At 33.2% G+C, this 13,434-nt stretch overlaps 1 non-coding gene across 50 annotated transcripts; it reads right to left on the bottom strand.

The window, feature by feature from the left end:
- Positions 1–222: 222 nt before the first annotated feature.
- Positions 223–13,028, bottom strand: LOC123901633. Of its 50 annotated transcripts, XR_006807071.1 has the most exons (29): positions 12,844–13,003; positions 12,066–12,178; positions 11,865–11,974; positions 11,098–11,232; positions 10,884–10,949; positions 10,715–10,810; positions 10,547–10,579; positions 10,274–10,378; positions 10,012–10,076; positions 9,634–9,726; positions 9,392–9,546; positions 8,995–9,061; positions 8,537–8,551; positions 7,336–8,427; positions 7,200–7,258; positions 5,998–6,114; positions 5,803–5,902; positions 5,059–5,297; positions 4,570–4,706; positions 3,541–3,664; positions 2,833–3,038; positions 2,653–2,760; positions 2,480–2,573; positions 2,282–2,338; positions 1,833–1,944; positions 1,614–1,702; positions 1,147–1,321; positions 610–909; positions 223–520 (listed from the first exon to the last, which is right to left on the bottom strand). It is a non-coding gene; the product is annotated as an uncharacterized LOC123901633 (transcript). The 50 variants fall into 50 exon arrangements; XR_006807055.1 differs by having other exon boundaries at positions 7,336–7,459; positions 7,527–7,583; positions 8,355–8,427; positions 10,274–10,949; XR_006807058.1 differs by having other exon boundaries at positions 7,336–7,442; positions 7,527–7,583; positions 8,355–8,427; positions 10,274–10,949.
- Positions 13,029–13,434: the final 406 nt, after the last annotated feature.

Below are 13,434 nucleotides of genomic sequence, written 5' to 3'. Positions count from 1 at the left end.
GTCCGTCTTAAAATAATTCCAAAACTTATCGCCGAATCTTTTTCCGCGACTGTAATTTTCTTCCACACTCTCGAAAATTATTCTCAGGACATATCCTAACTCGCGCAGATATATAAAACTTCCACCCAAAATTTTACTGAATTCAGAAACCGTAAAATTTTACGTCAGTGGGTAAAATTTCTACTCGTTTTTCCAAAAGCGAGAATAATCCAAAACTCGTCATTCTGAATTTGCATAAACCTTCTCATACATAAAAGAGGATTACAGCCCAAAAGTCTGTGCCTTTTCAGCGCACGAGCACAAAACAGACTTAAACTCAGCCAAAAATGCCGTTATTACAACGATACATACAAAACGACTTAAACAAACCCTAAAACTTTTATCCAATATTTATTCTCCTTACACAAAATAAACTGTGAAATTACGGGTCTTACACACGTGTCCTTTGACATAGTAAGCCAACTCAGCACCGTCTGGTAGGCCATTAGGCATAAAAAGTAACCTGTGCAAATCATTGTCCCTGAAAAAAGATAAATCCAATTCAAATTTCAAACTTTTTCGGTAGCTAAGATATTTCAGTTCAAATGTTAGATTTTTTAATTGATATACCTTGACTTGCTTTTGAATGATTGCTTCGCCTTCTTTCCTGTTCCAGAACCTCTCTGTTTCGGCTTTTTATCCTTCATGTCAGTCTGGAATAGCACCCGCATTTCTTCTGTCCTTGAAGAGGAAGGCTTTCGCGAAGGATTGGGTTTATTAGATTTCTTTTGAGGCTTCTTCACAATCTTGCCAGAGTGTAGTGCCCTTTGGGTGGCCTTTACTGCTTTTGTCCGTCGGTAATATTGTGGCTACCTTGCTCTTTTGCACTCTTAAACGAACTTTAAGGCCAATTTCTTCATCTCTTTTGGCCTAAAAGGTAGTGAAAATGCAGATTAGTTCTTCATATTAGGAACAAATATATTTTGGAGTAGAAAGACCAAATAGCAACAGAAAGTTTAAGATAATATATAACAGATTTATCAATGGCATATATCATTGAACTCATATGATTAAGCTTACAAATAGAGGGAATTTATAATTAAGAATAAGTTCCATTATGTTTAGTTATGTTTTAAAGAAACCAATAGCATATTCAAACATAATTACCTTGGAATGCAATATGACGTGGTTTGATAGATTCCACATTCCGCCTAAACGAAGCTCTTAGTGAACATCTTGCACGATTAATAAATGTACCATTATGTACTGTATATTTCCCTGTCTTCAACGAACTTGTTGTCTGTGATGATTTTGCTGGTTTTTTTCAAAGATGAAGAACCAACTGCAGATATACAAAATCAAATTCAAAAACTCTAACTCAATTTCTTCCATAGAAGGCTAATAATTATATTCTGATAGTGAAAAATAACGATGCTGCAAAAAGAGGGCATATTTGGTTCAAAGCACAATTGCTATAAAACAGACACAACCAACACACTTCATGTTGCAAAAAAAAAAAAAAAAAGGGTAAGTCTAAAATCACTACAGCAGGTCGAAATAGCAGTTGCAGAAGTGTATTTCATTTAATTATAATTACACTACTATACAAAATTGCATTTAAATTGATTCATTACCGTTAGCAATATCATTTAAAGGAATTCTTCTCGCCGATCCAATAACACCATGTTCTCCTTGACTCCCATGAAAGGAAGGGGTTTAGTCACTATATTTCATAAAAACAAAATCAAAAATCCCCAAATTCATAATTAAAAAAAAGGTGAATATTAATTAGGAGACAACATTAGAAAATATTCAATTAAAGAGAATGAATGGGTTTGTTTGGATATACTCACCTGATTATTTGATAACAATTAGTAGTTAGATCAGCTTTCAAAATTGGCCAAGAGATTATCTTGCATCATTATACAGAGATAGAACAACAAAGGCAGCACATTTTAAATGTCCCTAGACAACCAAAACAAATGAGAGATTTCTCCAATCAACCCAAACTCCTACTCCAACACACTATGGAATACTCGAGAGTCAACTCAACTACTCAAGAATAAAATATGCAATCATCAACCAACAGAAACATATCAAATAATTTATTTCCCCCAAACCCTACTTTAATAACAACCAACACCCAATCTTTTCAATTGAAAAATCAAACAACAACTCTACACAAACACCAACAATTTTTCAAAATAACAATTAGAAGACGAGAACAACATAACATTCAAGTAGTATCATTTGCACAAATTGATAGTGAAAGGGTTTATTACTAAGGACACAATTTTCAAACCTTTTGTGTGTGTAAAGGCATCCCATCCCACATACTAGGACCTCTACCACCTTCTATCTAGAAATAATCATAGAATATCATAAAACTGAATCAAGTGTTAAGAAAAAGTTCAGTAACAGTGAATTAAGTTAAATACAATATTTACAGAGGCTTACATAAAAAGAGACAACAATATTTAGGAATAAGGGAGAAAATTACCTCACAAACAACTTTCATAGATTGTGTCATATTAACAGCTTTTGAAACATCAAAAACAACATTAACAGTCTCATATGCCTTTGTTAGCTATGCACTGAAAGTAAGTATGAAATCAAGAGAGATTTTAGTTAGATCACATCCTAATTCCATATGGATTCATCAAAGTAATATACCCTTCTGTGTTGGAGTAGGATAATCTCTCCTCCATGCGGAAACATGCAACATCAAAAGCATTTTTGCAGGAAGTAGGGATTTCTGTTTGATCAACTAGTCCCAAAAATCTACATGAGAGAATACAATCAGGTTAAGACAATGATTTTCAAATAATATTAAGAGGGTGTTAAATGGCTTACATGATTGTTTTTGCTGTCATCATCGCAGATCTTTGATCTTTGCAATGTCCTAGTGTTGATATCCTTTCTAGGATCTTCATGAACAATTTTCAGAAGGTCAAACATGAATTTTTTAAAGGTTGGTCTCTCTTCATTCTTTAGAATCGGGTGAGCTTCATTATTGAATAAGCCAATCCTAGAAAGTGTCGCCATGATCTCCCTAAACCCTGTACACAGACCCAAGAAAGCCTGGATTAGTTAATTTATGTATGAAAGAATGCCACTGTCTCACCAAATATTGCCTTGCCTAATGTAGATAAAAATATGTATCAGAGAATGTTATTAAACCGTGGAAGAAGTTGGACGGAAAAATAGTAGAAACAAATAGAAACCATGCCTTCGTAACGGAGTGTACCGTGAAAGAACCCTAATGCCCTACAGCCAAAAAGTCCTTCTAGTAAAACAGTAAAGAAGATTTAAACATAACAAATTGGATACAGCAGCATTCTTGCTCAATTAATTTTTTTTAATTTTTTTAAGCACAAGTCTTATCATCTGCTCTACCCTATACTGAATTACTTCACTTCAAATATAAGAGGGTTAAGCAAAACAAAAGAACTATAACACATTAACAATATTTAACATGTACTTAATTGATCGAGGAAACAAAAGCTAAAAAGGAAAAAGAAGGCATCAAAAGCTTCAAAGATTCATTATAGTTTACATTACCTGGCCACTGTTCAATGTTTTATAAATGTAGTCGCTCAATTGTTCTGATGTTTGGAGTTCCAAACTCCTGAACTATGTCTGATCCATCGTAGAACTTCCAGTAACATATTAGACATGAAAAAAGCTAAGTAATAATTTAGAGGTCAGAGACTCTGAGTAGATATTATATCCAAACATGGTTTATGAGCAGGAAGATGAAATGTAATAAATTTTAGGGCAAATTACACTAACCTCCCCTGAGGTCTTTTTAAATAACACAAACACCCCCTCTAGTTTTTAAGTGATCACTAACCTCCCATATTTTTCTATCAAATAGACAAACACCTCCCTTTCACCTTAACTCCTTCACTTTTGCTCACACAAACTGAGTTCTTTTACTTATTGGTCAACATTTTTTCTTCAACTGTTGCACTCGTTCTATTTTCTTCAACATTTTATGAAACTGCTATTCTAAGACGGGTTTCCATTTTTTTAATACGCTAAATGATAAATAATCATGTTTGAAAGAAAATCTAACAAAGCACAATGCAGGAACTACTAACATACTGGAACATGAAACAGTGGGCAATACATTGTCGGTGCACAAAGAATAGGAAGAAAAAAAAAGCACTAATAATATTTTGACTATTTTATTTATTCAATCTGAATTTTGGCTAAACTAAATGCTTTCTTTCTCTTCAAATTCCTAACTTTTCAAATCCCTAAATGCTCTCATTAGAAATTCACATCGGCCAGCATATTTGATTTTCCTATAAGATTTTGATCTGTAGAGAGCTTAAGATACGGTTGAGTGATAGAGAGAAGCACAGATCAATTTCGGAAGAAACAACAATAAAACAGTTTTTTTTAATCTTTACCTAACAGTAGTTTGACGGTGTTAAAAATGAGGGGAGGTGAGTGTTTTATGAAAACTAGAGGGGGTGTCTCTGTTGTTTAAGGAAACTTCAGGGGAGGTCAATTACATTTTCCCTAAATTCTATATCCAAGAAAGAAAACAGGTGGAAAGGGAAAAAGAAATAACAAAACAACCTGTGTTGTTGATTGTACAGGTGGTGGTCTCATAGCAATGGATACCCTGCTTATTGGTCTTGCAAGGCTTTCTATGTGTTTGTTGTCATTGAATTCCTTCGAGCAAAATTTTCCTTTCCGTTCATTTGATGTGCGGACTCCAGCCAAATCAGAATGAATGAAAGAGAGGTTTATAAGCAACGCATCATCATAATCATAAACATAAAGCCAACTTTTGGTTTCTTCTTGGGCAAGGTAGTGGTTTTTTAACATTGACATGAATTTACTTCACAAAAGGCAAGTCAATATAAAAAAGGCGGGATAAGGACTAAATATCATTTGGAATAATCCTGTTTTCTCCCCAAGTGAACAACATTGTTACAACAGTGAACAAGCATATGGAATAAATATATATAAATAATAAATAGCAAAGGTGCAAGCTTCAATGTTTTATGAACTTTGATTTATCTAGCACAGGGGTGGAAACTGTGATTTGGTTCAGAAAAGTACCTTCGATAAACCATGGCTATGGCCATCCAGATGCATTATAGACTGCTCTAAACAAGGAAGGGTTTGAACCATTATTACTCAATTGAGCTCGCCAACTGGATAAAATTATATCATGACCGAAAGGACTCATATCAGGTAGTAGCGGCAGAAGATCATCAGAGTCTAATTAGCACACCTTGATTCATCACGGCACTTGTGAATTTGGAAGTCATAAAATCCCAAAAGTTACCATTATTTCCCTTCAGAAAGAAAGTTTAAAGATTAGACAACAATAAAAGGGGTTATTTTTTGCATAAAAAAATAGGCCAAACACATAATAATTATCTATTAAGAAAATTCAAATCTTCATAATCGTCATAGTTTTACTAAACATCTGGTCTTCAGCAGGTTGTCAACAACAGGAGATACAGGCCACATTATTGTTTTCTAAATATTTAGGGAGGTTACACCAAACACAAGAAACCACATCAATGAACTTCATGCCTTTAAGATGAATGATAGACAAGTCATTATCTGTATGTACATATCGCACCAAGTGGAATATTTAAAAGAAAGGATGCACCAAATAAAATGAAATAAAAAATAACTGAACCATTAAAGAAGAATATGACCGGACACACATTAACTAAAGACAACTTCAACAAGATAACACTGTGTAGGAAACAATAGCTTAAGGGATATGCATACAGTTAGGACTTAGGATTTGACAACTATGAAGGAAAAAATTCAGAACAAAAAATCCACCTTGCATTGGATCAAGCTGATTAGAAGAGCAGTTGTTTATATCTAGCTTGCAGCTAAGCCAGTGCCCATGATGATCAGCAACACCAGGTGCCAAAATGTTCTTAATCCGAATCAAAGCAACATCTCGAGGATCAGGGAAAAGCCTTGTTGTATATCACATATTATTATTTAATCAATCTTGAAAGTGTTACTAACCTGAGATGCTTCCTTTCCGTTCATTTGATGTGCGGACTCCAGCAAAAGAAATGAGAAAAAGTTGAGTTTTTGGGGTGACATGCTGGCGGACTTATTATGAAATACCTCCCGCTGGAGCTGCTCCAAGTCATTTAGTGTTCATTATCCAAGGAATGTAAGTAATATTGGGTAAGATATCTTGTACTCGGCATATGAAGATGAGTTACACGAATTGAGTATGTCACAGTTATGGAAAGAAGAATTTGCAATATATCCATACTGAGACAACTAAAAAGTAGCATTGTTGTGTCAAAACACACCTAAATTTTAGTGCAATAGTAATCCACGAATAGTATCCAGAAAAATAATCAACAAAACTTGGTAGTTAGTTTTTTTACCTTTAATTGTGATGCAAATTTAAATTTAAAAAATGACCAAATTGTTAAGGTTAAATTAGTCGAGAAAATTGTCACACTAAAATAGTGCACATTTCTTACAGACTCATTATCCAGCCTAGCAATAACCAATCGGCTTTCTCAAATTTGGTTTTTGTTAAGAACATATGAAATGACTATCAATTTTGAAATTTAAAATAAAGGACCTAAAAACTACAGTGCTAATTAGATTAAGAAGAATTAAAACTCACTTCTTAGTAGGCTGGGTAGAGTTTTCCACTAGAAGATCTCTTATATTCTCATTGTAAACCTCCAACATACTAACATGTAAGTCATACTTCATTACACCCTTTCTCTCTTCGGATATCCTAAACAATTCTTCAAGTGTTCGGTAATTAACTCCCCTCTCTTCTGGTGTTCCCTCCATTGTAAATGTTTTACTAGTTCTAGTTTGCCCATAAGCAAATATACAAACATTAAAACCATCCTTTACTGATGTAGCAATAGGTTTAGTTTGAGAAAAAACAGCCTCTGCATCATTATCAAATAACACACATTTGATCAGCTTCGAGAATGAAAATGAAATATTTAATGCAACGATATCAAAAGTTGCAACTCCTAATATACCATACCTTGGTTATTGAATGAAAATGCGAAATTTCTCAGCGAGCATTTGAACCAAACAGTTAATTGTATCACAATTGTGTGGGGATAGAAGAGTAAATTAGTAATTTCCATAGAAATATTTAACATTAACATATATGTGTGGAAGTATAACTAGACCAGAAATACACACACACATACACACCAGAGAAAGATATTCCTAACCTGCCTTTACTGCTTCTTGCAACGTTTCAAGTACCGTATCCAAGGAAACCATATGATGCCTGGAAACCATATTACATTAACTACACAACAACAATAGCAAAATATATTCGAAAAAGGGATTTATATTGTACAGTACATGATTAAGAAGATCCGTGAGGGATGAAAATAAACCGAATAACTGTGGTTGGACAATTACTTTCTTTGCTTTAGGTAGAAGTTGAGCAAATGCCCTGCAGGCACCTACTTTTACAGGTGGAGGTCTGTCAGATTAAAAGTTAGAAGAAAGCTTGATATACAAAGAATACAAATTGACACGTGTTTGCTTACACATTCACTGTAATTGCCTTCAGTGCAGCATCAAGAGAGTGCTCTAGTACTTGATTGCTTATTTGTAAATTAAGAGATTTTCACGTCAAGATTATAACATATGAACACATGTAATCATTATATCCATATTAGGAAAAACACAAGTCCCACATTGAATAGAGATAAGGCCTTAAATGTGTTTGTAAAGAGTGGCACCTCAACTTACAAGCCATAATAGAGACATTACTCCAAGGTACAATATTATTCTTTCACAATTGTGGCTTGTAAAATGACAGGTGACACTCTTCATAAAAACTTAATGATCCTACAATCAATTTACTGATTTTCTGAATGTGATGCTATGATTAAATTTGATAATTTTCCATTCATTTACTTTAGAAATCGTCGAAGGTTAGTCAAGGGGAAAAGAGTTGCAGGAAGTAAAATTGAAAAGTTGGTGGATGAATTTCCACAGGCTATCTTCTCTTCAGGTATGGTTGTATTGGCTGTCCATTGTGTTTTTTTCCTTCAAAAATACTCGTGAGAAGGAATTCAGATCAGATTGTGTAAAAAAATGGCTTGGGTTATGTTTCTTTAATCTGCCATACATACATGCATAAAATGAAGGAAAAAATCAATATATTCAGATTTTGCTGAAATCTGAGCGAAACAGTGCTTTAATATGAACTAGAAAGTGAGTAGTTCCTTCAATAGAACGGAGGAAATTCTTCCACTAACTATTTTTATCAAACTTTGTCCGGTTTAATGTCATTTTCCTGCGTTATTTGAATAAGCTCTGATTTGTAACCATTCTATTTGCAGGAAAGATAAATGATGACAAAGAATTACCTGGTGCAGTTTTATTATGCTTCTCTTTCACTCCTAAAAATGTGTACTCAGCCTGCTCGAGATAATCTGCAGCCTAAAGTGAAACATAGGTTGCATCATGAACACTTCTTAACTGAAAGTTCTAAAAGAAGTAAAGTATATATCAAGATCAATCAATTAAAATCAGGGCAAATTATACTCACTTTGGTTACTGCTCGCTGGACAAAGAGAAAAGTGAAATACAAATATCAGACATGATCGGGGTATTTTAGGACTCGATCATACAACAAAGTCAGATTTTGTCCCCAATAGAATAATAAAAAGGAAGGAAAGAAGTTAGTATCTTCTTAATTTATAGTAACAATTTTATATGTTGCCAAATTATTTTTGTGCATAAGAAAAAAATATAACAGAAGAGTACCTACATGCTTAAATATGCTATACTGCATTGATATCATTATCATGAAAGCAATGAAAATGTTTCTTTAAACTGTCTCAAACAGACTTACAAGTGTTTATGCTAGTAGATAAGTTCAAATAAGTCTATCCAAACAGACTCTTATTATATACCAGAAAGACTATTTCCTTATATATTATATACCAAAAAGACAATTTCCTTGTATCAATGAATGGTTGCAAGTAGTAACTTCAATTAACTCACCAGGAATGAACAGAGATTCGGGATCACCACAATTGCAATGGAAGTTGGAATTATCATAATATGATCCCTGTATAACCCAGCACAGTAAACTAAACAAAGGTCAGTTATGCTGATATTATAAAATCCAGTGAGTTCAAAATTTATCAGAGAACGAGTGACCTAAATCTCGATATGAAACACGGTATTTCAAATTAGTAACAATTCAAGTAGACATGCAGATGCAGCATGATGAGAAGAATGAATGAAAGAGAGTATTGAAAAAATCTCTCTGCTCAGCCGTTTGATCATTTCATTTTTTATTTTTTTTTTCAAAACCATCAAACCTTCAATTTAAACAGTGCATAGAAATTTTAAAGAGTAATTGAAAAACATAAACACAATAACATCTGAATAATACCAAAAACAATTTAACGGTAAGATTTCTGGAACCTAGCCTGAGTAACACGACCACCAAACTTCTTAGGCTCACAGCGTCTATGATCAGCAACAAGAAGAGTATGATCATAACGAACAAGAATATCAGGGCTTCAAAATTGAGGTAGATGATTTGTCCTGAAAAGAAAAATAATGACAAAATATAGATCAATAGTAGAAACGACGTAAGAGTAAAGAAAATTTTAACTCGAGAATATTGCTTACATTTAATGCCTTTTCAATTCCAGGAATGAGTGACCCAATGTGGTCTGCAAGACAGTTGGCCAAGACAATGAGTTCTTTCAGAACTTGGTCTCACTGATAAGGCCAGCCAAAATAACAGATTTCCATAAATATAAATGAAAAGCATAAGAAAGGGTGCATAGTTGTGTTAAATACTTAATACGAAAATACTGGAGGTACTTCTTGCATTATAATATTTCAATACACGTGGACAAAAATTAAGTCTGTTGTTAACTGTCCAAATACTCACGAAATCACTACGTTTATCAGCTACACAATCTTTAGACTAGTGCAGAAACTTTTTCTAATCCCTAGTTTTCATGTTTGCATATTTATAATAAACTGAGCCTGTCATATTACCTGACACAGATTATAATTTTGTTGTAGTCCCAATCTTCAACCCATCTACATACATATAGCACATCCTGGATAGTTGTTATAAACGTTTAATTACCAATTTAAAAAAGGTGCTAATCTTTTACTACTTGTCACATGTTTTACAGACAAACCAACTAAGTTTATTTAGTTAATAACTATAACAGACAAAAACTATGATGATAAACAAAGCACAATAAAGAAGAAGAAAATTACGTAAAACAATTATGAAGGAGTTTATGCTTACAAGTCAAGGCTTGGAAAATATATTCCTTCCACACCATTGCAGAGAACAATGACCTTCTTTTGAAGTACTACCTGCCCATTGTTTTTGTTGCATCCATAAAAAAACCTCCAATATAGTCAAAAAGACAAACTATAAGAAGCAAAACAAAATTATGTTTATTCAAAAACCTAAAGAAATATGTTAAAATGGCAGACATGGTTGACTCTTAAATGGGATAAAGTTACATGGAATTAGTTAGGATACAAATAGGGGATGTGGAGAAATAACACGAACCATGTCTATAAAACTTTCTTGGTTTTTCAGAATCTGATAATTCAAAATTAAACGTCACATTACAAGCAGGGAAGAAATAATCGGTGCTTCAAAGATTCTTCAAGAAACAGATAATAAAAATCAGAATAAAACAATTACATATCAACTGTGGTGGTGTAATGGATAAACCTTCAATTATAACGTTTCCATGAATCACTACATTTATCATCTTCTTCATGTTCCTAGGTATAATTGTAATGAAGTTGTTCTGAGAATACTTGTCCACTGTTGATACAGCCGATGTCAGCAAATATACATGCCAAGCTTAATTAGAATAATGTTTTTATTTAACTACCACCCGGTGATCTGCTCTCCAGAAAGCTCTGCAGCATCAAAGCCCTCCTGTAATACATCATACCACGCACTGCAAATCCAAAGAGGAGGGGATTGAAGAAATATTAGCACAGTGTGCAGGGAAGAAAAATTTTACTGAAAATACACTATTTATGCATAAACTCATGTCAAATGGAAACTCAAACTTATACGAACAGGATTGGGCAAGAAATTATAACCTGTTCTAGCCAGAGTCTGCCCTTGATAAGATGCCCAAAAGCGAAGTTCCAAAGCATCACTAGAATTTTCTTGAAGTTCTGCATCCTCAGTAGACGAATCTCGACCAATTCTCTCAGGAAAATGGACCCACTCATCTGCAATGTAAAATAATTGAATTTCAATCCCAAAATAGCAAGGTTCATCGTAACAAAAATCATTCCATGTCAGTCTCCTATCCACTAAGAGCTATAATTTTTCAAACAGTTCCCTCTTGACAGAAAATTGGCAAGAAAAATTTACTTCCCCTGCTGCATTTTTTTTTTTTTGGCTCCAAAATTGACTAAGAATGGGAAAGGGGAACACGATAGGATAATAATGAAGTTAAAAGACATAACGATTAATGGATGAATCTTTCAAGAATCAAAAGTAAATACAACTCTAACAAGGATGGAAACAGCCTGCATTCAGTCAATATTTTAGAAACATAACACTGTATTAGTGTTGTTCTTCGAGAAGAGAAAAAGTACAATTCTATGAGGAATGAAATGATTGTACTGTTGATTCTTTCTATGATACAGATTATAGTATTTATACAATGCAAACGAAAATAACAGGAAATTCAACCAACACTAACTGTTTCAACTGACCTAACTGCCAGTACAAAAAGTAAGCAAAACTTTCAATTTTACATCATGAATATATACTCTGATACATTGAGTACCGAGAACTCTAAGAACTCTAACATTGCATGTTCAAAGGGGGGAATCAAAGAGAAAAGAAACATTACCTGGAAATATCTTTTGAAGATAGAATAGAATAGAAATTCCAACTTCATTCTCCTATTTCAATTCAGATGTACTATAAAGCACAGTTTCACTATAGTATGGAGTGAAAACACTGACAAATAAAACACAATCAACAAATGTTAAATATTAAGAGAGATAGAATTAACACAATAAAGTATAAGTATATGCATGTGCACTCATACCTGAATGGTAATGTTTCACTAACAGGTTTTGCCCTGGCTTCTAGATTTTTTGGAACATTAGCATCAGAGTCCTTTACGGCAAGCAGAAGATATAACCGCTTCACAAGCTCTTTCTACAAAAAGAAACCTTATTAATTACATGATATGTATAAACAGTGAAAAAAGGACTATCAAAATCACTAGTTGTCTTAGAAGATCTATTCCTCTTATGATGGGCTACAGAATGAGAAACTACACAACAATGTTAAACCTATTAATTTATGATTGTTTCTCATATCTCATGTAGATAACTAAGTTACATAAACAAATAAACATATAAATAAATTTCAAAATTCTAAATCTCTTAGCCATATGAATGCACAAATAAAGAAATATGATTCAAACTCTACTGAAGAAACATGCATAATATTCTCAATTATAAACCAGATATGTTGGAATTAAACAAAAAACTGACTTTTAAAATATTGATAAACAAAATTGGATCTTGAGACAGAAAGAACACCTTTTGCACAATTAGGGTTGTTTTGTTTTTTTCATTTCTTGAATGATCAAGAATCGATTATAAACCAGATGGGGCAAATATGTTAGAATGAAAATTCCAAAAATGAGTGAAACTCGCTTATCGTGACAAACAAAAAACTGTCTTTTAATGTTCTTTTGGGACATAACAGAACATCCTTTGCACAATTAGGGTTCATTTGTTTTTCTCAAGCAGAACATTTGATGTTCTTGAATAATCAAGAATGAGAAAAATGGGTAAGAAAGTTGGGGAAATTACCGTAGCAAAGAGAAGAGATTATGTTTGTTGATGTTGAAAATAATAAAGATAATTGAGCGAACCACCGAACATCCACAGAGGTTTGATCAAGAATGTATTGCGCGTGTTTCATTCTTTTCTTGAAAACGACTTGAAGAAGAATGAATGAATGAATTTTTGATCTGCTTAAGATTCAAGCACAGTGCGTGCGTGTAATAATCTCTTCTTTTTTTAAGGGTCTGTTCGGTAAAAATAAGCTATAAGCTAGCTGATAGCTGATAAGCTAGCTGATAGCTGAAAAGCTAGCTTATAGCTGATAGCTGAAAAGCTAGCTTATTGAAATTAAAGTGTTTGGTAAAATTAGCTTTTAAAGTGGTTATTAAATATAAAATTACATAATTGATAGTGGGTAGTTTATTTTTTAGAGTGGGTAGTTATTAAATTAAAGGGTAAAAATGGAACAAAGTGTAAAAAGCTATAAGCTATAAGCTCAAATGCTACTTGAAATAGCATCTGAAAAAAAGCTATAAGCTAGTACAAAAAGCTTGTTACCAAACACCTCTAATTTTTTGAAACAAGCTTATAAGCTCATATAATAAGCTATAAGCTAGC

The sequence above is a fragment of the Trifolium pratense genome, unplaced genomic scaffold (assembly GCF_020283565.1).
Source record: "Trifolium pratense cultivar HEN17-A07 unplaced genomic scaffold, ARS_RC_1.1 scaffold_71, whole genome shotgun sequence".
In the NCBI taxonomy this organism is placed as follows: Eukaryota; Viridiplantae; Streptophyta; class Magnoliopsida; order Fabales; family Fabaceae; genus Trifolium; species Trifolium pratense.
This window is presented reverse-complemented; position numbering and strand designations above follow the sequence as displayed.